Raw genomic sequence first — 12,967 nt, forward strand, 5'->3', positions numbered from 1 at the left:
GTGGACGGACCCGACGCCGACGCCGGACATCGTGCGACTAACAAATGCTCTGCATTTAAAAAGTTGGATTATGCAATAAACCTTATAACTACTGGAGACATTAACATTGATACCTTAAAGATATCCAGGCCTATTACAGAGGAGTATCTTGATATCGTATTGCAGTTCTCATTAAATATTGTAATTTCGAAAGTTACTAGAGAAGAGCACTTGAAACATGCGCTAACAAGGTCCTGTATTGATCATATTATATGATCAATACAGGATGTATAGATCATATCGGAACCCACGACCTCCAGAATACAAGTCTGGTGCGATGACCACTACGCTTCAGGCGGGGCTGTTTCCACACCACTTTCTTGCGTATTTATGTTAAGGTATTTTTGTATCCTGCACTTCGGGGTGGCCGCCACCGCCACTCGGTCTACTCGGGGTGAAGGGGACCTTCTTTTTGACTGCCATGCCGTGACTCGAGTGTCGAAGAACATATCGAGAGTGGTCGACAAGAGTGGTCGACTATGTCGAGAGTGATCGACTCGGTCGATCGATCGAGCGAGTGGATCATTGATTTTTATTTTGTGTGTGTGTGTGTGTTTGTGTGTGTGTGCGTGTGTGTGGTTTTTCCTCCATTTTTTTCAGTGACCTAGTTATTCTCCCGCTTCGGTACTTTTTACTTTGACCTCAGGCTTGCAGATAGCTTCTGATACAGTCTCCTCTCACCGCTTGTTCTGCTTCCGGCGTTTTTCAGAACCTTTCTGTAGGCTGCGCGGCGGGAAAAAAACACACTCTAATCCTTTATCTCTAAGAATTTCGCTGAATATCAACCCCCGGCTGACTTCCCTCTTGGAGACTTGGCGGCTCAAACTATACAACCCCTTTCCCTCTCAATATCTCCCATACATACTCCCAAACCAATCCACTTTCTCAAATTCACTTCCTTCTCGCCTCTCACCTGGGGACCTACCCCTATACAAAGCGTGTTAGCTACACGGGGGTTGCCCTAACGAAGGCAAGTCTCTTTGTTGACACGTTGGCAACAATCGTGGTTTCTACCTTGTTGGCGGTTTTCTTATATATATATATATATATATATATATATATTGAGGGAGGGAGAGAGAAAGCAATGAATTACGAAGATAGTGGTGCAACACGAAAACAAGAAACATTTGCATCAGGTAGCGAAAAAGAACACTTGTCTCTGTAAGGGCAAGCACTCTCATTCATTTCACGCTGTATGTTGGGGCAGGTCTAGTTTCGGAGAAAGCGAGTGAAGTAGGATGCGTCGGTGAGAAACCGATGGTGTGCCCGAGCAAAGTTGGTGTGCAAGTGCGAGGAGTGAGGTTGCGAAAGGTAAACAAGAATGCTGGAATGAAGGGACGTTTTGACAAGTTCCTGCGAAAATTAGACTTGTAAAGGGGGCGAAGATGCCACCATTCCTCGTGACCTTTTGGGAACGCCAGAAGTGAGGTTGGTGGAGCCAGAAATTCCTTCTCAGGAGGTGATTGTAAGGTGTGGGTATAAAAAACATAAAGCTCCTGCACAAACTTAGGCTTCATCGCAAAAAAAAAAAACTGTGTCAGGACAAACTTAGGCTTCATCGCACGAAAAAAAAAACTGTGTCAGGAAAGGCAACGACAAGCGCTTTTCTTTTTTTCGTTGTGCGTGTTTTTTTTCGTGCACTTATGCTGTGAGTTATGAAATAGCAACTAGCTCGAACTCAAGCCCTTTTACAAGCACTTGGATGTCTGACAAGAAACATTGATGAAGAAGACCTTTTCTGAAAACGCAGATGAAATAAAAGAAATATACGGGGCCGAGGAAAAAGTGTGAAAGTGAAAAGCTATCTAAAATAATAATAATAATAACAATACAGAATGTTAAAAATAATTTAAATGGCAACGGCAGACGGGGAACTATGCGTTAGAAAGTGGGCGCGAAAAAAAGGAAAAGAAAAAAGTCTTTGATCAGTTTTGAATTTTGGAGAGGGTTTGTTGGGCTTATCTATCATGCACGAGAATAACCGACAGGGCAAAATAACAAGGAGAAATGGGATGAACGGAACGCCAGCGCTGAGTTTTCAATTCGGCAGTGAAAGTGCGCTGCAAAACATGCGTTCTTGTGGCTCCGTTTTTTACGGCGCTGGAAATTTTGGTTGGCCTGCTTTCGCAGTGTTTTCAACGCCCCATGTGTGAAAAACAGAACTCAATCTATGGTCGCACGTACGAAAGTGCCCTCGGATTGCCTTTTCCAGAATCTCAAGGCGTTAAAAATTGCAGCTATCTCCTGGATCTGTCACCTTGAATCTATATTTGTCGTACAAGCTCTATCAATTGGTCCTATCTAAGAAAAAATCTCGGAAGGATCCTCGTGTTGATATAAAGTGTGAGGCGTACGCTGAAACTGTGAGACTGGCGGCAATGAAGAAGTAAGAAAGGAATTGTAGTTTGTGGTTTGTGTTGTGAATGGTAAATCGGTATTGCAGAAGCGTGATACGTCGTCCATATTTCGGTAGCGTCAAGGGATATACTCTTATAGCATGTGTTTCTGGCCTACAAGATTCTTGTTTAGCGCATAGACTCATTGGACGAGGACCGGCATTGAAAATCGCCTTAAAGCCTCGGTGGAGGCTCTGGGTTTCTCCGGAGCAATGAACAGCTACGGTTGTGCATTTTATTCCTGAAACCTGGGATATTTTAGAACCTTAACAAGTCGCCATTTATACAAGGTAGTTTGGCAAACATCATGCCCTAGAGTAACCAAAAAGAGTGCGTTCTTTTGCAGTTTATTAAGCCCAGCAAGGGCGTGTATTGAACAATTCTAAAACTACACGATAATTCTTTGTGCCCTTATATTCATTCCTTATTCGGTGTGAACGTGATGCACGCTTGGCTCTTTCGAGATTTAGATATTATTCGTAAGGTGGCCTCCAACCGCTGCAAAATTTAAACTTTTATAAGCATTGCGGTGATGCTCTGATCACGCACGCTCTCAGAAATAAAGTACAACGCGAAGTAGCCTAATTGAGCCGCTGTTTTTGCATGTTTGGGACCGGTGTAATGAGCGAAAGGAGTTCATCGCACTTTCAATGTTTTCAATGGGCTCGGCGATACGGGCGACATAAAATGCGAAAAAGGAAAGCCACTAAATAGTGAAAATAAGCCGACTTTCGCCACTCGGTTTTCAAAGTCGACCGAGGGCGTTTATTCGCGCTTTAGAAAAGTGGGGAATTTGAAGGGGGGCCGTTACAGCCGTCGTAAAGAAAAGGGAGGATATTGTAAACGGTGATCCCTTCGACATTTCGATCTAGCTCGATGCCACATTGTCACGCGAACGCCGTGGACGTCACGTAGGGGACGTTCGCTGCACGCCCGAGATGAACAGCACGGCGCACACGCCAGCTTCTTGCTTTAGCTGCCTCGTACCCATTTGGCACGCTCTCCTGAGTATTGCACATATAAAGAGAGGGCCTTAAAACGAGAAAGCAACCCAACGCTGTTCAGGCTTGCCGCCTCCGGAGTTTTGTTTTTGATTTCACCTGAATCTCTTGGAGGCAGCCATACCTTTCTTTCTGCAGGGGCTGTGTACGGTAGTTGAGGGTCGTGAGCTGAAAGAGCAAATTTCTTACAGCGGGTTTTCCTGCGGAAGCTTCACTGGCCGCATGACAGACACTTCTGCCTATACAGTTATTGGGGGAGGGGGGCAATGTTATATGCCGCATTTCCCTTGAACTGATCACAGAACACTCTCAAAATGTGAAATTCCGGCAATTTAACGTACCGATGCTGCACCCGGGTTACAAGACGCGAAGTAGTGGATGGCTGCGGATTAATTTTGAACACCTGGGAATGTTCAGCATTCACCGAAATCTTTACCCACGGACGTTTCCGCTTTCCGTCTCCAAATTATCGGTTTAGACCTTCCACAGTCGAGTATTCTAGAGACGGGGAAGTCAGTCAGAGAATGCGTGAAATTGGCGGAGTATTGAGTGTAGGCAGTCAAGATGACAGTGTATTGGCGTTTAGTGATATTACCCTCATTGTTAAAGTTTACAGCGCAAAAGACGAAGGGTATTATAGTAGCCGATTGTTTTTTCGGACTTCGAAAATTCGGACTTGCTAGATAGATCAGTCTTTCCCTAGGAAGCGGCAGTTGTCCCACAGTTGTCCCAATTTTTCGGACGGCGGTTTTATTCGAATATTGTAACGTTCCCTCAATGTCCCAACGATCGGTCGGCTACTGTATTAGGACGAGACGCACAGGTATCATTGTGCCTAGTCGTAGTGGTTAGCGCAGTGATCATCAAGGATGTGTATTACCAATTTTCCCGAGCCATCAACGTTGACTATCTTAACCCTGGAGTCCGTTTATCGATGAAATGAGTTGACGGAGTTTCGCTTAGCACATGTGTTATCAGAATATTTTGAGGCGTTTTTTATCGAAGTGAGCCAAAGATACAAATCAATCCTAAGTCAGATAAAACTGTAGCAACGGGAGAAACCAGGCAAACGTCGCCTAGAAAGACCATTCTGACGAAATAGGTGAGATAGCACCCGGCGAACGTGTAATCAAAAATGAGTCATATCCTGCTGTGGCATGGATCAAAATGAGCCAAAACCTTTCGTTCAGAGTAAATGTGCTTTTAGCGACAATGTTCGGAATGTTCTGCATATGCTTTCGCAAGTTTTTTTTTGTGCTTGATGATCTCCTTTATCATCGATTCCGACGGCAATTAGGAGATAGACGGGAGATGTGCCCCAGACGTCGATGACGAAGTGAACAGAAGAAGTGAACGACATGCAATCGAAAGAAGTGAACCAATTATTTCGTCCCGTCTCCTCCGCCCCTTACGAATTGAATGTGATTTTTAATGTTTTACTCGTATATCTACCATTTCGTTACATCACTAAATATTCGCCGCTGACAAGCCTTGCAAAATCCCCCCCCCCCCACACTCACACACTGAGGGTACGAGCCACCTTATTGATGTAACAGAAATAACCCAATTTGATCAGCCTTCTGCTGAATCGCTTTGGAACTTCATGGCAAGACAATGAAGCGCGTGCTAACTTCGCCAGTGTAATCAGGCGTGCTGAAGAAAAAAATTCTACTGATGAATTCGGAGGGAGCTACTTAGGCAGCCAAGACAACTGACCTGCTTTCTATGCATAATTATACCGTTTTGAAGCCTCTATACATATGGGCATGCCTTTCACACCAAAACCCCATTGTAGCCTTTTTCAAACACAATTTCAACAACTTTTGCATTAAAGCGCCCCATCAAATCTAATGTTTCAGTTCAGTGCAAGCCAAATGCAAATTAATCAACTGGTCAAATCCGCCGCATAATTTTAAACACTTCTGGCCCTAACCCTTCCTTGCCTGACATGTAAAACATATTATGTAAAAGCTTTAGCGGCGTTACATTTAGGTCCGGTAAAAACATTCGTTCGTTTGCGAAATTTTGTTAGGTGGAGCAGACACATTTCGAAAAAAACCCTCCTCATTTTTTCCAGCTGGAATTATCGGAATATTTTTTGTTCGATCCGACAAATTATTGCACTGATGGAGCGAAAAAAGGGTATTTTGGGCATTTATTATTTCGTGTTAATACCCATTATTAGGCACCGCTCCATTCCACAGACGACCGGTAATCCCTGTCATGCAAGAGGGTAGAGAATGTTTTTACATTGGGGGAGTTCTAAACAGTGTACAGGTCCGTTTTCGTATATTCTCTATAATGGAGCCTGCTAAGCCATCGTTGGAGCAGAGTAGGCGATGCGAGATTTTTAACGGCGGTTTGCTTTTTCACTCAAGTTATTTTTTGGGGAATAAATGGTCTCTTTCGATATCTCTTTTTCTTCGTGCCTAGGTGTCCCATTAAAATATTTCAGGGCCGAGTGTTTGCAAATTCTGGCCCTTTTAAACTAATCACTATCGAAAATTTCAAGCCAAGTGCTCTGCCTTTCAATACTTTATGTTATCAACCACATTACGTAAATTTACATTTTTGGAGGGTAAATCAGAATGGCAAAGGACAAGCCATTTACTAGAACAGAATGGGCATAGGTTATAATACCTTTCTTTCGCCAATGCTGATAGCCCCGCTGTGAAGTATGTGAAAAATTATTGCGCCATTCAACTCGTTTAAATCGGAAGACCGGCATAGCACGGTCCTGGCTACAATCGGCCTCGTAATGACATTGGCGTGAGAGAAGCGAAATTCAAAATGAAGAACCCAACAGAAATTTTGGGGATCCGGGGACAACTAGACACGCAAGCGCTTAGAACACCGATAAAGCGAAGGCTGTGCTACCGCAGAGAATGATCAGACGTTAAAAATTTCTCGACGCGCTAATCATGTTTTGAACAGCATGCGTACTTTAATGGTAACCTCGTGCTGCTAGCACACACATCGGGACGTTAATTTTCCGATGCCTCGCTGATTGATTGATTGATTGATTGATTGATTGATCGATCGATCCAACGATTGATTGATTGATTGATTGATTAATTTATTGATTGATTGATTGATTGATTGATCGATTGATCGATTCATTGATTGATTGATTGATTGATTGATCGATTGATTGATTGATTGATTGATCGATTGATTGATTGATTGATTGATTGATCAATCGAATCGATCGATCGATTGATTGATTGATTGATTGATTGATTGATTGATTGATTGATTGATTGATTGATTGATCGATCGATCGATCGATTGATTGATTGATTCATTGATTGATTGATTGATTGATTGATCGATCGATTGATCGATTGATTGATTGATTGATTGATTGATCGATCGATTGATCGATTGATTGATTGATTGATTGATTGATTGATTGATTGATTGGTTGATTGATCGATCGATTGATTGATTGATTGATTGATTGATTGATTGATTGATTGATTGATTGATTGATTGATTGATTGATTGATTGATTGATTGATTGATTGATTGTAGGGTTTAATGCACCGACGCAACACAGGCGATGAGGCGCACAGTAGTGGAAGGCTCCGGAATAATATTGAACACCTGGGGATCTTTAACGTGCGTCGACATCTCGTATACACGGGTATCCAAGGCCTCGCTCTTCAAAGACAACTGAAGTTTCGACAGTTCACGTTCACGCCCATAAAAATGCCTGAAACCATATAAAGCACTGCTTTAAAATTCACCATTCGCAAGGCACAACCAAAATTAACAGTTTGGTGATATTACCCAAAGTGCGCGTAAATACGCGGTGTTCGTCCCCTGCTACATAGCCTATTAAGTTACTATAGTAAACAGAAATGCCAATTGGTCCGGTGGTGCGTGCAATGCTAGCGCAGTTTCGGATTGCCCTGATAATTCTTGCGAAGAAACTGAATTTACTTCGCACCTTTTCTTCTCCCATCCCTCCATCGTCCTCTTCAATCTTTCCTCCTAAACGCATGTCCTGCACTCAATTCAATCATCTTGTCCGCAGCCGTGCCTCCTTTTGCAGGTTTGCCTTGGATTTACGCAGCTTACACAGACGCCGCTGGAGAGATGACTTTCGCAAAGTAACAGCCCTGCTATCTTCTTGGTAAGAATGTCGAGAAAGCGCTTGAAAAGACATCGTTGCAGTTACTTTCAATACCGGGGTACGTTTTCGCGAGTCTGCGTTGCGCAATGCGCTGCTTGGAACATACCGATAATGATATCGTGACACCTCTTTCCCACCCTGGCATGAGCGCAAATTAAAGATTCCAGGACATGCGCCGTGAAAAGTTCTCGTTGCAGGAGCATCCGCCCTTCTCGCCTGCGCGTACAACGCAGAAACATGCTTGAGATTTTTTATGGCGTGTAGGAGGCAAACACAAGTGGCACCGAAAGGTTAGTGCGTAAGCGACGAGTGCAATGAAAGCAAACAGATAGGGGTCTTGTAGTTTGCCCAGAGAAAACATTTTGCTATAGGGTAGGCCATTATTAAATATCTGAGCCTTCTTTCTCTCTAAAACTGCCGCCACTGCGTCGGAGACCATGAAAAATATAAAAAAAAACATGCAGTGAGAGCGACAAAAAAAGCTTGATATTGGTCAGTAAAAAAGAAGAACAAATCTCAAGATGGTACTTGGTTTTTTTTCTTTTCTGTATTTTTCTGCCAGAACGATTTTATTTTTTTGATTTCCGCGGTTGAACCGAATAGCGTCCAGAAATAGCGCAAGGCCAATTAAAAGGGGCTTTGCAGGAGGTCGTTAATCAGAGCTGGTTTCTTTAAGGTTATAATATTGCGGCTTGTTGCGTGTCCTGCCTTTCTTGTTGTTCGGTATTCGTCGGTGCTCTTCAACCGCTTCGCATCCAGAATAGACATTTTGTGTTTGCTGATTTTAGTAAAATATCGTTTAAGGCAAAAACATTTCCCAATAAAAGACGGTAGTTTTTTGCTTCGTTAGATCTCCTAGTGTATGATTCTTTACAATGTGATAATACCCCTGCCTATGTTCCAAAAAGGAGAAAAAAATGCTGAGCATAGAAAGAAACGCGGTAGCGCCAAAGTTCCGGTAAGAATGTTAACAGTGACAGGTTCTTCTATTTACGGAAAAACATGTCCCGGATACGGAAACATCACATTTTGCATATATCCCGGATAATACATAATATGCAGGCGTACCTCTCGTTGCGTACAGCGCCTTTTTTTTTGGCCAGGATTGTATCTCTGTGTACTGCACTTTGTCCCTGCCTAAGACCCTGTCAACGATGGAAACGGCAGCCCGTAGCCCTGGTGGTCTTCATCCGACGCTTCGCATGGCGTCTCCTGTTTTCTGTAGCGTGCAAATAGATCTCCTCGCTCCTTTTCCGGCTTCCACATCCACACAGGCGGTTCATTATGCAACACAGTTCGTAATTACTAGCGCGATGCCAAACGGCTGTGCAACGGAGGTGGCGGAGTTCTCGTCCAGAACGAAATGCTGAACTGCGGTGCTCTTTGGCAAGTCATCACAGACAAAGTACGCTACTTTTTAGATGCGACTGCATCTCATTTACTCGCCTTGTCCCTCCATCCGTCCGTCCACACCCCTCCCCCATTCTCATCGCCGCGCGAGTTGCGCTCTCCGCCGTTCACCCCCTATCCTCTCCGATAGCGAACACTCTCTCGCGAGGGTCATTGGATTGGATTCCATTGGAGGGGCTTGGCTTGGATTGAATTGGATTGGATTCGATTTGGAGTGGATTGGATTAAAGTGGATTGTGTTGGTTGGGGTTGCGTCATAGCGGCGCCACGTTGCGTCATAGCCGCGGCAGGGGGTTCACGGCATGTTTCGCGCGATGGGACAATCAACCTAACGGAAGCAACAACAGAACCCCCTATGCGTCGCATCTACACGAGGGTTCCCGGGACGGGAGGTGGGAGTAATTTTCTCAGAAGCTCCCTGCGAGCTTCTTCTCTCCTGGTCACACTAAACGTTTTGATGTCTTTTTTGTCCAAGAAGATGTAACGCAAGTAGACAAAGGGCATTGGGATGCCATTACACCCTTTTTTTATGAATCTCAACAGCCTCATTCGTAGCTTTGCACCCTTTTTGGGAGAAAAAATGGGTGCTGATTAGCTTTAACACCCTTGGTTTTCCGTAGTGTTTTGAAAGGGTGTGGGAAACGTGTTCTGCTGTTGATTTATTAAGGCCTTGTATGCATGTATAATCTATGAAGTACAAGATATCCCCTCATACGCTCCTCTTCTCCTCATAGGAAATGTCCAAAAGGATAAACAATACTCGTGTGCAAGTATCGCTCGTTTTCTTTTGTCTCGCACGTGAACCGTGCGCACGTGAACCGTGAACCGTGAATTTGAACTATTAAAATTAGAAAGACTATCTGTATGTGTCCCTCCCCCTGACAGCGGATCCAAGGGGGAAACAAGCTAGGGCGACCTCCAGCTCTGCTATTTCTACGGCCTTGCACCACCAGTGCAAGCTGCACCATTTTTTTGCGTTTTAAAATTTCGAACGGCTAGCACAATTAAAATGGTATAGTAAGAGGTGCGCATACGCGTGGACCCCTTGTACTAACACTCGAACAGGCTCGAAAGCCGGGCTCAGTGATATAATACCCTATCTGCAGTACCGAACCGGTTACGGGGGGCGCATTTCTTTTTCTTGGTATTTTTTGCTGGTTCACACTTAAACAGCTCCGCTGGTAATAAATTATCCCACTTTATATTGTTCAAACATACCGAGGTACAAAACATCTCTCTGCTTGCAGAGATGTTGAGTCCACTCTAGTAGGCATGAATACCATACCTCCGAAGTTGGAAGTCTTTTACACCTTTTTCTTCACGATGCGGTGTTTTCTTAACCATTTTTCTTTTCATCCCTTTTTCTTATTGTCCTGATCTCCAATTTGTAGCCTTACAGCCTTGTGGGAAAAAGGGGTTAAAGCAATGAACACCTTTTTTGCGGGTGTTGCAAAGCTCGGGAACATTTGTTTGGTATAGCATTGCATGACTTGTTGAACATAACGACTACTTCACGATAACAATGTTAGGGCATATCCTCGTGCAGACTTGTATCTGCTAATATTAAAATGTGTAATTGCCAAATTAGTTCTAAAATATCTGCATTTCGCGACAAGCCCATAGACTTTATCACAGGACTACCCTCTGATGGCTATAAAAGCAAGAAGAGCAGATATAAACCTAAGTAAGTATTCTATACCTGCTCCCCCGATGCATCCGGTTGGTTTTCTTGCTCAATTCGTACGTGATCCGGGTGTGACTTGTCCACTGTTGGATGTGTCCGTACGTCATCCTGTGCCCTCAGCAGACGCACACTGTCACCCGTAGGTGCGTGGCCCACAACCTGTTCTGAGGATGTCCAACAATCGTACACCTTTTTTCTGGGTTTTCCCTCCAACACCCCATTTTTCATACTTAGGTCTTTTTTAGCGAAAACACCCTTCAAAGCTGTGTGCCGTGGGACAAGGCTTTTCACGCTTTCCGCAGTCCGATCATTAAGTAAACTCGTAACCAGGCTTTGGTCCTATAATATTCTGTGCAGAAGTGATTCCGACTTGCCGATGGACCACAAGTAGCGATCACTCAGATCGCCGACCGTATGCGCCAGGGAGGGTATCGCTCATGGTGATAATGCCGGCCAGGGTACCCGCACCCGCCTCACCACTTTGCAATTCTCTGCTTTGCATTAATGTGCAGTGCACTCCGAAAAGCGAAACATTGTAATCAATGACTTAACAAAGAAGGCCAAACGCACGAGGTCACGGTCGGATAATTTCTTGCTTCATTGTAGCATTTAACGCTCCGGTGCAACGCAGGCGATGAGGCACACCGTAGTTGAGGGCTCAGGTTTAATTTTGACCGCCTAGATATCTTTAACGTGCGCCGAAATCTCATACACACGAGAGTTTTTGCTTTTCGCCTCGATTAGAAAAGTGGCCGCCGTGACCGAGATTAGAAATCGCGACCTAGCAATAAAACCACCCCGACAAAAAAAATAATTACTGCGCAAACATGAAGACGAAGGTCAGAGGAAGAAAGGAGACATGCACTCATCTTGTCCCCTTCTGGTCTTCATACTCGTCTTTAGCACAGTAGTTTTTTCTTCGTTTGTCATAAACCAACTAGGAGGTAAGCAAATCCGGATACTTGCTATTAGTTCTCTGGCACACAAAAGTCGACGCTGAACTCACCGAATATAAAAATAGTGGGTACCATGCTGGGCACGTTGGTACTCCATTACATCAAAAAACTGCAGGCGAAAGGGACGCCGATCGAAGTGTTTAAGCTTGGTGTATATGTCTTTACTTTGTCAGTGTTGCCTTTTTGCGCAATATTTCGGATTAACATTTTTTTCGATTGGAATTGTTCGAACACGCAATACCCAGGCCAGAAAAATTTTGGATGCCGGCAGAAATTTTCCAAAATTAGTTTTGTTGCAGGAGGGCGCATTTTTGATGGACGACATAAGTTCTCAGGTGTCTGTAAACATGGTTGAGAATTCACACACGTCGCCCAAACTTGATCATGTTTTGGCAATATACGTTACTCGAAACGGTTTCAAAACTGTTCCAGTGAAATCAGGCAGTTCTTTTACATTGCCATGCCACTGGTCTTTTTTCTTTTGGTAGAAAAAGCGCGAAACCTTGCCTTTGGTAATCGGCTCTTCTGGCCGTTTTTTAAAACGGGTGAAAACGTTTGTCTTCGATGCATCGAGTCACTTTCGCTTTTTTCGGTGTGAAAGGTAGTGAACCTCTTGTGCCAACAGAGGGCGCTCGAGATCGAATAAAACCACTTCCTTTGCCGAGGGCTTCATCATACCAGTGGATAACTTTTGGTGAAAGCGCCTTGCTCAAATAACGACCGCTTTTAATTTTTTCTCAAAAATAATCATGCAGAAGGTGAGTGACATATCGATCCGTAAATGAGTGACCGTTCTTGCATATACATTTTTATGGGCCCTGTCACACGTGTAACGGCCGCTAACAGCGTTTAGACACGCCGACAGCTGTGTGCGGCTCGCTGGTAAGTCGCCTATTAGCAGTCCATGTGTTTGTCACGCGTTTTGAATAGTGATAACTGCGAAGTCCCCATGCCGCGCTCAGCACGTACACGCACAAGCTAAGAAAAACGCACGCACAATGCCGTTTTATTTTACTTGTTTGTGAGCTTGGGGAGAATGCATTCGCATTCTGTAGTAGGTCGGTTCAAAACATACATTTGAGATAAGATCGTTTGTCTTGCGTGGTGTCATTTCAAAGCAACTTCAGGGTTACTTGGTGCTGGCGAAAATTACCGCAGTCAGAGGGAAGGTGCAAGGGAGGTAGAGGAGATCAAGAAGAGTGTGCTAATAATAATAAGACGAGAAAAGGAATGCCACCCACCAGCGTTTCTCCGCACTTCTGGACAGAGCCGCACACGAGTGAATCTATGAGCCCACCTAACAATTAAATGCGTTAAAGTGGACCACGACGAAAACGAGGTAC

The 12,967-nt window shown here is 44.2% G+C and overlaps 1 protein-coding gene across 1 annotated transcript in view; it reads left to right on the top strand.

Moving 5' to 3' along the window:
* Positions 1–12,967, top strand: part of LOC144163768 (uncharacterized) — a 112,881-nt gene that overhangs the window by 71,975 nt on the left and 27,939 nt on the right. The gene's annotated exons all lie outside the window — the stretch shown is intronic.

Source organism: Haemaphysalis longicornis, unplaced genomic scaffold, assembly GCF_048455015.1.
Source record: "Haemaphysalis longicornis isolate Haplotype H1 unplaced genomic scaffold, Haemaphysalis longicornis Haplotype H1 scaffold_13, whole genome shotgun sequence".
Lineage (NCBI taxonomy): Eukaryota > Metazoa > Arthropoda > Arachnida > Ixodida > Ixodidae > Haemaphysalis > Haemaphysalis longicornis.